Source organism: Peromyscus californicus, unplaced genomic scaffold (genome assembly GCF_007827085.1).
Source record: "Peromyscus californicus insignis strain IS unplaced genomic scaffold, ASM782708v3 Scaffold_13__1_contigs__length_99412109, whole genome shotgun sequence".
Taxonomy (NCBI): domain Eukaryota; kingdom Metazoa; phylum Chordata; class Mammalia; order Rodentia; family Cricetidae; genus Peromyscus; species Peromyscus californicus.
Genome location: NW_026294424.1, coordinates 48,968,641 through 48,983,514, shown reverse-complemented (window position 1 = coordinate 48,983,514; position 14,874 = coordinate 48,968,641). Strand labels below are relative to the sequence as shown.

The 14,874-nt window shown below is 39.6% G+C and overlaps 1 protein-coding gene across 3 annotated transcripts in view; it reads right to left on the bottom strand.

The window, feature by feature from the left end:
• Positions 1-14,874, bottom strand: part of Stim2 (stromal interaction molecule 2) — a 135,040-nt gene that overhangs the window by 24,250 nt on the left and 95,916 nt on the right. The window lies entirely within an intron of this gene.

Here is a 14,874-nt window from a genome sequence, read left to right as displayed (position 1 = left end):
ATAGCGCTGTCATAATGCCTGTATATGGGCCTGAGGCTGCTGGATCCATGGAGCCAAACAAACGAGGCTACCAGCCAGGAGCCTGGACGCCTCCCGCTGAATCTAATCCAGTCAAAGTAGGCTTTTTACACGAAGGCTTCTTCCTTCTGGGATGACTGCATGGAGAACTGCCCCATCTGACTGCCAAGAACCCACAGCACAGCTGCACTGCACACACCCACACAAACTCTAAGCCAGGGAAACAGGAGAGGATTCTCTCTGGCTTTTCATTTTTCAACAGCAAAAGACTCGATCTAAGCGATCCAGCACATCAAATACTGCCCCAGTTCCAAGGAGGCCAGATTCAGAGGAAGAAAATCAAATAAAAAGGAGATGAAACTGCCCAGTCCTAATACTACTTCACCTCAGTAGACAGTTGTGGTGGTTCTAAAGTAGCTTTGTTTGTAAAACAGACGTTTCCTTTTGAATGTATCTTTAAAACAACACAACCTAACACAAGACAATTACTCGAGGGAAAAACTCACTTTCCACTTGCTATCTGGGTTCCTTAAGATGCCTTGCAAATACCTTTTCTTTTCTTCTCATGACCAGGACTTGGGTTTTGTATTAGCATCCTCTGCTCCAAAGACTGCCTGTCTTTCAGTCCTCAGGACAACTCATTCTTACCCATTTTATCTTATCATCTCCTGTATTTCATTTAGCCTTCCTTTCTTAGCTAAAACTTCAACTCTTCGTAAATCATTCTGAATTTCTTTTCCCCCCACAGAATTTAATTAATTAATTATCTATAAAAAAAGGGAATTCTTTCAATATCTGCTTATTCCACTAAAGGATGAGTAAGTTCCTTGCTGACCACTCTATGCTAAGCATTCATGCACAAATTATTTGTTGGGTGCTACATAAAAATGAAGTAGATCAGATTTAAAGGGTAAGTACTATAAAATCTATTCATGTTTCAATGAGGAAATTAACAAAGGCTTGTTTGCATAAGAAATCCTCAATGTCAAAGAGCTATTTGAGGCTACCCCATCCCTTCTGCCCACCTGTAACTGAGCTATCTGAGGCTACCCCATCCCTTCTGCCCACCTGTAACTGAGCTATCTGAGGCTACCCCATCCCTTCTGCCCACCTGTAACTGAGCTATCTGAGGCTACCCCATTCCTTCTGCCCACCTGTAACTGAGCTATCTGAGGCTACCCCATCCCTTCCTCCCACCGGTAACTGAGCTTCTTCATGCTGCACAGCTGAGCCGCACCTACACCAGAGGGCAGGCAGGGAAGGACACACATTTTTTAAAATGTACTTAGCAAATAAGTTTGGAATTGTTAACAAAGTATTTTTGCTCAAAATTGTGGCGTGCTATAGGCTATTTCGGTGGTTTTTACAACTAGTTCCAACACTAATCAAGAGAACTGTGGGATGGGAAGAGACTTCTGTCAGCTGCACAGTTCGGCCAGTCACAGTGCCATCACTGTGGGCTCTTTAACGCGGCTTCAGTTTGAAATATGCAGACTAATGACAGGGCAAAGCCATCTTTAAAATCCTGTCTTTACGACTCCATTATAACAAGAGAGGCCGCTGTCTGAAGCACGGCAAACTAAACAGTCAACGGAGAACACCTCATTACAGAATGGCGACAGGGAAAACCAATTCTAAAAGTGGACACCAACAAAAACTGTTGCTAACATTCACTATTTACTACACACCAAATTTATGAATGGTATTTCACACGGACACGGCAGCAACTCTGAAGTGAGCACTTTTACTCCCATGCTGAGCCTACACTTTTCTCAAGATAACTAAGACTCTTAATTAGGTATAACAAATCAGTATATGGCCACAAGAGGTTGCAGACCAAGCTGGTTGGAGAACTGCTGACCACTGTGCTGCAGCTTCCCCTCTGACCCTCACGATCGGCAGCTTTTTAATGTGCTGTGTCCCTGTGTCCCTGCCACTCTTCCACTCCGAACAGCTTTCCTTTCTTCCCTTTGCCTGCCTTGTCCTTACTCTTGACTCAAACGAGGACCGCCTTCCTCCAGACATTCTGCCTATCGCCCATTTCAACACTACAACCACCCTCCTCTCTGCTCTTCCATTGACTGGACACGATCAACCATGAGCTAACCACACCCGGAACTGTCCTCAACCAACTTGCTCCCTGGATGAGGAGTCTAAGACAACAGGAACTTACTCTTTAAAAACAACAACAACAACAAAAGTGGTTTGCATTAATTATGGTGTGTGTGGACACATGTGCAAGTAAGGTGCATGTGTGTGTTTTAGGTGTGGAGGTAAAGAACAATTTTCAAGAGTCAGTTATCTCCTGAAACCAATGGGTTTCAGGAATCAAACTCAGACTTGGCAGCAATTCCCTTTACCTGCTGAGCCAACTTGTCAGCCCAGGAATGGGTTCTTTTATTAAAATGCCATTCCTTTAATTAAGGGATTTTTGTTTTAATATGCACCTACACATCCATTTTCATTTGTACCTGTAACTACAGTGAAATGTAGCTGTTATCTTTAAATTCTATAAAGAGACACCTGGCCAAATGATCATACATATGGTCACAACTGTTGTAGAATATTATTTTAACTATGTAAAGAAGTGTTACATTTGTTTATGCCACAGAATATTACTTTAACTGTGTAAAGCTATGCTACTTTTGTTATTGCTACTTTTGTTTAATGATGTAAAGACATGCTGCATTTGTTTCACCTTGCCTGCCTAAGGCACCTGATTGGCCTAATAAAGAGCTGAATGGCCAATAGCTAGGCAGAGAAAGGATAGGTGGGGCTGGCGGGCAGAGAGAATAAATAGGAAGAGAAATCTAGGCTCACAAAAGAAGAACAAGAGAAGGAGGAGAGGACAAGAGAAATGGGGCCAGAAGCCAGGCAGACGCCAGCCAGACATAGAGAAGCACTGAAAGTAAGATATACAGAAGGAAGAAAGCTAATACGCCCCGAGGCAAAAGGTAGAGAGAAACAAGTTAACTTAAAAGAGCTAGCCCGAACGAAATATGCCTAAGCTAGGCCAAGCATTCAAAACTAAAGTCTCTGTGTCCTGACTTGAGAGCTGGTTAGTGACCTAAAAGAAAAAGCCTGGCACAATTAACACTTGAGATACTTTTTCTTAGAAACTCAATACTAATAGCAAACAAGTGTAGAATGTGATCAACAAGGAATCTACTACAAGTAGTTGCCTCAGTGGACTTGTGGATGTCCAGGGAATGTCAGGTATACATGGGGCTACTGAAGTTGGAGGCAGTAATATAAAAGCTCAGGAGAGTTACGTGAATTTTTCATAATAGAAGCTATGCCTGTACATGAGAAGAAACACTCTAACAACCTGAAAATAATTATTTCAAAGAGCCAGTAGACTTTCTTGACTTTTTCTTTTTCCTTTTTTTTTTTTTTTTTTTTTTTTTTTTTTGGTGTGTGTGTGAGAGGGGGTTGAGGGGAGAACAGTGTTTCTGTCCTGGAACTTGCTATGAAGACCAGACTCACAGACTATGCCTCTGCCTCTTGAGTGCTGGGATTAAAGGCCTGCAACACCACACTTGGTGAGGGCTCTGAAGAGCAAGAGTGGTAGGAAAACGGCTGGTGAGCAGAAACAGAACTTCAGGCAAGGTGGAGCTCTGATATAAGGTGTGGAAGGGCAGACATCTGGAAATTAAAAACAAGTCTTTTTTGCTAACAGAACAATTTCTGTAGTTCCTCAGTTTGAAAAAATAAAATAAAAAACTGTGTTGCTTCCGTCCCCTCCTACTCTCTACTTGCCAGTCCTACCATAATGGAGCTATTTTGGAACAGCACACGAAAAAGATGAAAACTAGGCCTACGAAGCAAAAGCTTTTTGAAAGCAGTAGGGTTCAAGAAATGAGAATTAAGAGATAGGAAGGGGGTGGATACATTCATCAACAGAGGCCACTATAGCCCCGACTGAAATAGCCCTCTAAGAAAGACATGAACGATGCACAGGGACACAACCAGGCTTACAGCTAGGTTAGAACTGGATGAAATGCTCTAGCTGGCAGAGACCTCTGTCCCTGAATTCCTATGGCACTTCCTGCTTCTACAGAATGTACGGCATATGAGCTGTCTTATTTTGCTAACTCCCTGCTAACATCGCATGCCATACTATGTTGTGAGCTTCCATACTACATGAGATACTATTATACTCCTACATAAAATTACCATTTAAGTTCAATGAGTGTGTAACATTCTTCCTTTAAAAGGAACCGGTTTTCATTTGAATTGTCTACTTGTGACCCAGGAGTTAGAATAAAAGTAAACACTACTACCCTCAGACTATTTCATCTCAAAGCAGCCTGGGAGAATCCTTGGTTCTAGAAAAGATCCCAAAAACCTTGAACATAATAGAGTCACCAATTTATAATTGTCAGTTGAAAGAAGTATAAGAAAAGGGTTTTGTGCTTTTGGTCCATTCCCTGGATTAAGTACACCTGATATACAAATCAGTGTGGTGTGAAATCAAAAGTTTAAAAGAATAAACTATGCAAATTACTTGTTCCTTTCATCCATAAAAGGCAATCTTATAAAGCCAATGCAGTCAGTACCCTTAGCCACACTTCCATAAATGACATTAAATTACAGGCCTAAAAAAAAAGTTTACTGAATATAAATTTTAAATTAAAATTTTAGTTAATGCTGGTTCTCCAAATCTTAAAGATGTTCATAAAATCACCCAAATACTAATAAAAAATGCCCTCTAATCATAAAGCATTTCTGTGTTTAAAGATATGTTGACAGTTGACTATGCTAAAAGATTCCCATGGCTTAATTCATGAAATTCAATAATACTATGAAGTAATATTATAGTATATATATCAAAATTATATAGATATTATATCCAAAGTATTATAACTTTGGTTTTATAGATCAGGAAGCTGTAGATCAGAGAGTTTAAACAATCCCCAAATTCATACTCCAAATAGATAGTGTATATGGAACCAAATTTACTATAGGTTTCAAAGTTCAAACTACTGAGCATCATATTCTTCCTCCTTCTTCAGTTTGAGAGAAATCTCAAAGTAGAGCCAAGTTCGGGGTTGGCTGAAACAGAGCTTGACCAGAACAGATGCATAATTCTGCATTTAATTTTTCCTAGCTCTTAGCTGCTGCTGCTGCAGCATAACCTTACAGTTACACATGATTTGTGCTCTCGGTGTTAAGAAGCAACTGGCACAAGAGTTATTTCAGACAGATCCACTTCTACTGATATTATATAGAACAATGGATCAGTGCTATGAAGCTAAATACACTTTTTCAATTATATCATGAAAACAACCTTATAAAATACCAAAAGGTTCATAAGGGCACCAGGGAAGAGAAAGGAATAATATTTAATGTTGCCTAGTATAAAATGTTCTGTGCTCTATGTTTTGACATTTCTATAAAAGTCCAAAGACATGATGGCTTGAAAAATGTCTGAAACATTAGCATGTTTACAAAAATATTCTAAAAGGATGTACTTATACAGAAGTTATCGCAATTCAATTTCAAATGGAGACTTTCAAGTTAGAAAGCCTCAAAAGTTTTCTTTACAGAGAGCCATTATGGGGTTAGGGAAAAATCTGGTGCCAGTGAAACTCCCAGGAAACCACAAGGACGACCCCAGCTAAGACTTCAAGCAATATAGCAAGGGTGCCTGAACTGGCCTTCCCCTGTAATCAGATCAGTAACTACCCTAATTGTCATCATAGAACCTTCATCCAGTACCTGATGGAAGCAGATGCAGAGACCCACCGCCAAGCACTAGGCAGAGCTCCTGGAGTCCAACTGAAGAGGATGGAGGGATTTTATGAGCAAAGAGCCCACAAGATCATAAGGGGAAAACCCACAGATAGCTGACCTGAGCTTGTGGTAGCTCACAGACTCTGGATGGACAGCTAGGGAGCCAGCATGAGACCGACCTCGGTCCTCTGCATCTGGGTGGCAGTTGTGTAGCTTAGTCTTTTGTGGGGGCACCAGCGATGGGACTAGGACCTGTCCCTGAAGCATGAGCCAGCTCTTTGGAACCTATTCCCTATGGTGGGATGCCTTGTTCAGCCTTGATGCAGGGGGGAAGAGCTTGGTCCTGTCACAACTTGATATGCCATGCCTTGTGGGTTTCCAAGGGAGACCTTACCCCATCTGAATGAAAACAGAGTAGGAGTGGGGGGCGGGGGGGATAGAAGGGGAGTAGGGGGAGGGAACAGGAGGAGAGAGGCAAAACTGGGGTTGGTATGTAAAATAAAATAAAGAAAAAAACCTTTAAAAAAAAAAAGAGTTCTGTTTACACTGACAGACATAACTTCTCACAGGAAACTTTAATTACCCTAAACTGTAAAAAGGCGGGGCTCTGTAATGAGATTTTAATTAAACATGATATAAACATGAGAGAAAGCAACTTCTTCCGAAGGGTGGAAGAAGCTGCAGACCTAGTCCATCTTTCATCAGTTGGCTTCACAGACTATGTACAGTAGTCACTTGTGAGTGACACTCCTAACAGCCAGCTGCCCAGACAAGGTTTCTCTTTAGAACAGGGCCAGAATGTGAATTCTTAGCTGCACATCAATCAGCAGGACATGTCTCTGACATGGATTAAATCCCTGAATCATGCTATATTTGGACACCTAAAGTCACACCCTGTACTTGGGAAGTTCAGATATTAGTGGTTGTGCTAATACTTTTAATCATGTATTCCCTGCCTTGCATCATGTAAGAAATGTGTAGAACTTTTTAGAACACAAAATGACCATTAAACTATCAGGATATTCTGTTCCCAACAGTAATTCCAGCCATACAGGGCTTTGTAACCTTTTCCTACTATCAACAGATATCTTACAATTATTTAAACTATGTATATTACCAGTGGTTACTCAGAGTTCAGTTCCCTGCACCCGTATCACATGACTAACAGCTGCCAGTCACTCTGCTTATGGGAATCTGCTGCCGTCTTCTGGACTCCATAGGCACTGACGTGATATGGCTTTCTATTTTTTTTTAAGACTATTTCATATCAAATGAAATAATCTCTTTAAAGATGGGCATTGTTTCCTTTACCTGGATATTCTCAACATGTCAATAATTGTGAAGTACTTAATAAATGAGGAGTTGTAGGTACATGGATAGAAGACAAAGGCTTCTATTAAACAAACAAGACAAACAGGAAGAATTCAACCTTGACTGATTTGTTTTAGTGGCATTTCTAGATAAAGCTACAAATTTCTTCTAAAATGTGGTTTTCTGTCATGAAGTGATGAACACACTATTTTCTAAAAAACATATTAAGCAAAAAATATGTTTTTAAGTAATAACAGCTTTAGAAATGTTTGCTTTCATTTTCTGTTGCTTTCTTTTTCTTTGAATCTTTAAAAAAAAAAAAAAGGTTTCTTTGTGAAAACACAATGGCAGACGATGATGCTGGTGTAACTAGAGGGCCCAGAGGACCTGGGGGCCCAGAATTAGGAGGCCAAGGAAGCTTCCTTGGATTTGACTCAAGGCCAAAGACAATGAGTAGATCCCCTATCATCAAGCTGGGCAACCTAGTGACATGAAGATCAAGTTCCTGGAGGAGAGATACCTGCTCTCTCTGCTCAGTAAAGTATGCAAGATTACTGACTTTTTCCTGGGAGTATCCTCAAAAGACCAGGTTCAAGGCTTTTGTCACTATTGGGGTATGGTGATGTGAGTGAAAATGACTCCCATTAAGAGGTGTGGCCCTGTTGGAGTAGGTGTGACCTTGTTGGAGGAAGTATGTCACTGAGGGTAGGCTTTGAGGTTTCAAAGCCAGGCAGGCCCAGTGTCACTCTCTCTTCCTGCTACCTGCAGATCTAGATGTAGAACTCTCAGCTACCTCTCCAGCACCATGTCTGCCTCCATGCCTCCATGCTAGCTGCCAAGATGATAATGGACTAACCCTTGAACTGTAAGCCAGCCCCAATTAAATGTTTTTCCTTTATAAGAGTCGCCATGGTTATGGTGTTTCTTTACAGCAATAGAAACCCTAAGACATGTAGATTATAATGGTCATGCTGGTCTTGATGTTAAGTGCTCCAAGAAGGTAGCCACTGCCATCCAAAGGGCCAAGCTTTCCATCATCCCTGAGGGGAGAGGCTACTGGGGAACAAGACTGGTCAGCCCCACACTGTTCTAGGGAAGATGATGGGCTGCTGTGACTCTATGTTAGTGCATCTCATCCCTGCCACCAGAGACACTGGCACCTTCTCTGCTATTGTGCCCAAGAAGCTGCTGCTGATGGCCAGTACTGATGACTACCACACATCAGCCAGGGGCTACAATATCACCTTGAGCAACTTTGTCACCTTTGATGCCATCTCTAAGACCTACAGCTACTTAGCCCCTAACCTCTGGAAAGAGCCTGTGTTTACCAAGTGTCCCTCATCAAGAATGCACTGACCATCTTGTGAAAACCTATACCAGAGTCTCTGTTCTAAGGACTCAGGCTCCAGCTGTGGCCACCACATAAGGGTTTTATACAAGAAAAATAAAGTGAATAAAGTCTGTTTAAAAAAAAATATGTATACAGTCAACTTGGTATTTGTTCACATAGCAAATATTTACCAGGTACACAGTAATTAATATTAGGTGCTGGATAAATAAAATACTGGAATCCAAGAATTATCAAGACTATCATAGAACATAATATAATAAAATACATTTATTTTTGAGGGAGTCAAACACCCCCCACTCAAAAAAAGGGAGAAGATAAAAAGCCCAATTAAATCCTTCTTTTAAAGGCCAGTAAACTAAAGGAGTAGAAATAGAACTTTCACTGCTCACTATCACATTTAACATTCAAAACCTGAAAAAAATCTTGTTTTCCTTAAAAATTGAAAACTTCACCAATCCCAATGACAGAAATATTCTCAACTTAATTTTACTCACAAAACTTCTGTCTGATCTCCAACTACATAAGACTTTTTCTAGTACATTTAGCATTTTAAAATCTAGTGGTTCGAAAATATTATTGCTTGGTATGGAATGTTTTCTAAGTTAGGTTTTGTTTAGTACATATAGTCATGGTTTAATGTTTTTATGGCAACTCTTAGGAAAAATTCTCTCAATTCTGAGTAGTGGCACAATGGTTAAAATATTAAGCTACTAAAGAGGCTCATTCACAGAGGACCTTTGTCAGCAGCACAAGAGTTAGTTACATAAGACATGCAAACTATGAATAAAGTGTTTCAGTAAAAGTAAATCCACACTGACAGACTCACTTACCCAAAGATGCTGAACAGTGCCCTCTGAGGCTTCTTCCAAATCTCAATAATCTTTCTATTGCTTGAAAAGAAAGTTACTACTGACCAGCACCTCTGTGATGTGGCAATGGGATAGCAGCCCTATAATGGCAGAAGCCCACACAAGGCAGGGTCTGGAGTGAGGCAGCAGCAGCAGCAGTCTGATGGGGTCAGCAAAAGGACTATAAACAGGGATCGAGTAAGCAGACATGCTGGGGATAACAGCCTATTTACTTATTATCAGTGAGGGAGAGGCAAATAGTGAAAAGTTCAGTTAAAATCAACTCAATAGTGTTGGGCTGAAATTAGAGGTACAAATTATCACTGTGAACTCGTGGTTTTTAAATAAAGAAATATATACAAGCTGTAATGTTTAAGTTTGACCATTGAGAAATCTAAGGATAAAATTCTAGTAGCAACATTCTTGCTAAAATTCTCGACTTCTAAATACCACATCAACTAAACTAATCAGTGTCTCTCAGACTGGCACTGAGAAATAATATGATGCATCTGTAATACCTTCTCAGGTCAAAAAGGAAGGGTTCAAGAATGGAGGGGTCACTTAAGGTTTACTAAAGCCAGCAGAGAAGACCACTTGCCAACACTGGGCATCTGAGCATCAAAATAAGACTGACAAAATGAAAACCCACAGAATAAAAGAGAAGAGTTGGCACCGATGGCAGTATGAGCAAATACATGCAGAAGAAGAGTCTTCTAAGAGTCAGTGAGATGCTGTGGTTGATCTTTCCCCAGGTGCTACTTCCAAGACATGTCTATTATCATCCAGCATCCTCACATGACAAGATGTTAATAATGCACTGTTTACATCTCTTGCAGTAGGATACCAACTAATAAACAGAAGAATGATGGAATCTGAAAAACTGCCATTTGGCAATTATCAATATAACAGTTAATCCAAGAAAAAATCTAAAAGACATTAAAACAAGTGGGTGAAAATGCTATGAGGAATATGATACTTTTTATACAGTTTTCAAGTTACAGCCTCAGAAAAAGTATCCTAACAGGGGCTTGAGGCATAGCTCAGCAGGCAGAGTCCTTAGGTAACATGCACACAGCCCTGAGTTCAATGCCCAGCACTGTATAAAACTGAGTGTGGCTATACACACCTGAGCTACATAGCCAGTTTGACACAGGCCTAGACTACAGGAAACCCTGTATCAAACAAGAAGGAGAATCTCAGAAAAGAGAGATGGAAGTCCACTTTCAAAATACAGTAGACACTATCTTCAGTAAGTGACCAAGGTGAAACCACTGGCATTAAAACAAAGCTGGCACATATGCCCCATAAAGGGACGTAACGAAAACATCATTTATATGACAATCCATCCAAAATGCATAACCTGATCATGTAAATGTGACAAATAAATTCTAATTTAGGAACAAAAAAATGCTACAAGATGGCTTTTTTTTTTTTTTCAGATAACTAGCCAAAGTGAGAAAGGTAAAAGATACAAAGGAACTCTTCCAGTCTGAAGATTGCAGACACACACTGGTTATTGTGCATAATCCTGTACTTTGTAGCTATAAGTCATTATTAGAAAAAAATGTCAAAACTGAAGCAATGGGGTTATCTGGACAAACAGTAAATGGGAATTCTTTTGTTCTGGTTCTGGTAACTTCTCTAAATTTGATTTACCTCAATTATGAAATTGAAATTTAAAAACAAAATTTTTCTTATGTACATAAAAAAACTCTTAATTTTGCAGCTTGTGATTTTCTTGAAGCCAGTAAGCTAATTGTTTTTTGTTTTTGTTTGTTTAGCTGTTCTGGAACTCCTTATGTAGACCAGGCTGGCCTACAATGCATAGAGATCTGCCTGCCCTAGCTTCTAAAGCTTCTGGGATTAAAGTCATATGCCACCATACCCAGCCATAACGGCAATCTTTAACACTGACAACAAGAATAACAAATACAGAGCCCCAATTAGCTCCCAAGTACTGTTCTCACTAACCCTCAGCACAGCTGTCTAAGTGAGCGACTGCTACAAGCTCCATTTTACAAATGGGAACAAAGGGAACCCAGTGATTAAGTTACTCGCCCTAAGTCACAAATTGAGAGAGCGTTATATGGAGATCTGAATATAGGAAGTACAGCCAAGGCTCTCACTTACTTTGGGATATTGATCTTGTCTATTTAGGAAAGGGGGAGAGTCTGTAATTAGTAATGAAAAGGTGAAAGGTCTCAAAACCTACAGTAAGTCAGCATTCATTTAGAAATAAGTTGAGAAGATGTAAGATGAAAATATCTAATACTAGAAATCTTGTACTATAGGTTTATGGTATTTATATAAAAAAATCACTATAAAAGCAGCTGAGATAATTTTAACAGTTTAAAGAAAGGCTGATTCATGACTTTGCAGTGAGGAATAATCTGTAATTTAAAAAGTCTTTTTAGGAACATAGTGATTACATGTGGTTAAATTACTAAAACATCTCGTATTTACTTTCAACTTTATGGGTTGGAGCTGAAAACAATCTCTTTGTGCCTGTTTCATATTATTTTCTCTGTTCTAATTGGCTGCTTACTGATTCCCAAATCTACACTGTATTTCTTAGTCTTCTTGTGACTAGCTCTAGGAATTTTATTGTCTCTCTTTTTTGCAGGCCTCCAGCTGTGCCAATGAAGAAGAAAGTAATCTGCTCTCTTTGTTGAATGTGTTGGAGATGAATTAATATGATCTAATGAAATATAATTCAAAGTCCTATTTAATTATATAATATTCCTTCTTGTAGTCAACAGTCCATGCAAGCAAAACACTTTATTACCTAGGAATTACTTGTTGCGATGAAACTGTCAACAAACAAAAATTGACCTCTAAGTCCTACCTAACAGATTTACTTGTAAAATAAATTTTTAAACTCTAAACAAAGGCCTATTTTTTATGCCTTCAGCCTAAACAAAAGCTACTAGTGTAAGTACTACACAATACCATTTTTCAGAGAATGCTGACCCTTGCTTCCCATTAATATAAAGAAAAATGACTGTTCACAATGGTGTCAAATTGGTTTATGAAAAGATGCTAACAAGATCCTCCACTAGATCATAATGAATGTGAAGAGAGCCAATAAAAACTATGTCAACTATTATTTTATAGTATCATGGGACAAAAAAAAGTACTGCTTCTCCTAGATGTGACAGCAGAAGGATGTTACTTTTGGATATTTCAACAATACTATCCTAGACCTAGACAAGTCTTTGGATGGCTTTGTAAATTTCAGGTGTATTGATGACTACAGGTGCTAAATGTCCATCCTGGAGGAGCCTCACTGGGAAAATCCAACAGTAACCCAGATCCAATTCTCATATAAATGAAGACACAACACTATAAAAATGTCCTTCATTGCCAGGTGGTGGTGGTGCACACCTTTAATCCCAGCACTCAGGAGGCAGAGCCAGGCGGATCTCTGTGAGTTTGAGGCCAGCCTGGGCTACCAAGTGCGCTCCAGGAAAAGCGCAAAGTTACACAGAGAAACCCTGTCTCGAAAAACCAAAACCAAAACCAAAAAAAAAAAGAAATGTCCTTCATGTTCATGATTTGAAACCATTATAGTTTTGGCATCTTTGTAATGACTGAAGTGTGATAAATAAAAACTGATATTCTATGAATGTTTAGGTGTTATGAAAAGAAACATCTATCCTTCTAATGTACAAATATTTGGAAGACATCTCTCTGTCAAGATTTCCAAACTAATTCAGTGTACACAGTGTCCCTGAGTTTTATACCATCCCCAATTTACCTTTTTCCTTCTGCAGTGATACTGGGGGGAAGTGGCCATGCCTGTAATTCCAGGGCTGATACAGGGGGCTATCAGAGGGCCAGCCAGCTAGCTACACAGTAAAACCCTCTCTCTCAAAAGTAAGTTTTTCATTATTTAAACGTGCCCCGTGAACTCGGGTAAACTCAGTCAGTTTTGTACCATCACAGTACAAAGCACCAGGCAGTACCTAGGAAAACTGTGCTGTAATAGGTAGGTAGGGGTTTCTTGTGTGTGTTCGTTTGTTTATAATTTCCAGAACTGCATTAGCCCATTTCAATACAATTGAGATTTAATAAAAATACTACATTATTTACTAGTTTGTTTATTGTTACATCATGTAATCCATGGTACCAGACCCGCCCTACACCCACCCTCAAGCATCGTCTAAGGCTGTCCCTCTGTCTGCCCTTCTCAATCTAGCTGTTCTTGCAAATTTGGCTGCAGGGGCTGGGTGCTGCTAGACACTCCATTTCTCTGCCTTCTGATCACCTGAGGGAATGAAGTAGGAAGAAGAAGTAACTAGAAGACCTCATCATGGATATAACCGTCATCGGTTTGGATTTGACTTCCTAGAATTTTTCTAACTAGCACAAGCAAGGAAGATGCCTACTTCCCTTTGGTCATCATCTTCGAAAAGGCAAGCCAACAGAGACCAAAATCCATAGAACTAGCCTCTAGAAAACAGCAAATAAAATCCCAACTTATAAGACCGGCATGGGAAGTCTAATTATATACCTGCACTTTCCAACTCTGTAGGGGCTATTTTTCAATTAGATAATTCAGTCTTCCTCCATATCAATTATGACTGAACTGGATCATCCTATTAATATATGGAAACCCTCTCATCATAACATTTTTAAAAGATTTTTATTCATGGTTATGTGTGTGAGTCTGAGCATGTGAGTGTGGATTACATAGTCTAGAAGAGGATGTTGGATCCCTTAGAGCTGCAGTTACAGGTGGTTGTGAGATATCCAGCTAGGCCATCTCTCAAGCCCCACAATTTTCTTCACCTCGTGTCTGCCTTCTAGAATCAGAACCCCATTCTCTATGCCTCCCTCAGGAAATCAACAATATTTACTGTCCTCGCTTTCTGTTTAATCCACCCCATTCACTTTCATTTGACTACCAGCATGAAGCTCTGTCTATACAGAGCACCAATAACCTCTATGTCAGTCCAACCGTGAAGTCTGCTGTCCTGTGGCTTGAACTCCTCTCTGGAGTTCGTACTCATTCATAAAGCATGTTCTTTCAGAGGTTTCCAGATCCTCACCCTCTCCTAATTTTCTTTCTCATTAGATACTTCTCGGAGTTCTCTCTCAAAATTTCCTGTTTCATAGCCCTTAGTCCTCCACCTCACTGCATCATTCAGAAAGCCAATCAGTATTAATTTTTTATTAGAAGCTAGAAAGATTACATTTGGGAGCATTTCTAAAAATTATTCAAAGAATCTAGACCTAGCCTTAAAATAGACTAATTTAACCTACCCTACTTCAAAGCTTTCAATACATTATCTAAAAGAGAATGCAGTCTAATATCATAGTCAAATCCATGCAATTAAGCAAGCCCATTAAAAAGAGACTAGAGAAATTTAAACAACTACCAAAGCAGACGAATCTTCAATTATCTCACACTGCAATGTGGGATATGCTTACCTTTGCTAAGGCCACAGGCTCTGGATCAGTGGGAATGCAGCTAGTATAATACACAGAAACCTATTATTATTCACTGTGGGAGGGCTAGAATATCATTAAATTCTGCCACAAAATATTTGGTATTGGCCAAAACATGTAAAGAAATGATGTCAGCATTTTATATGCTTACAATATATA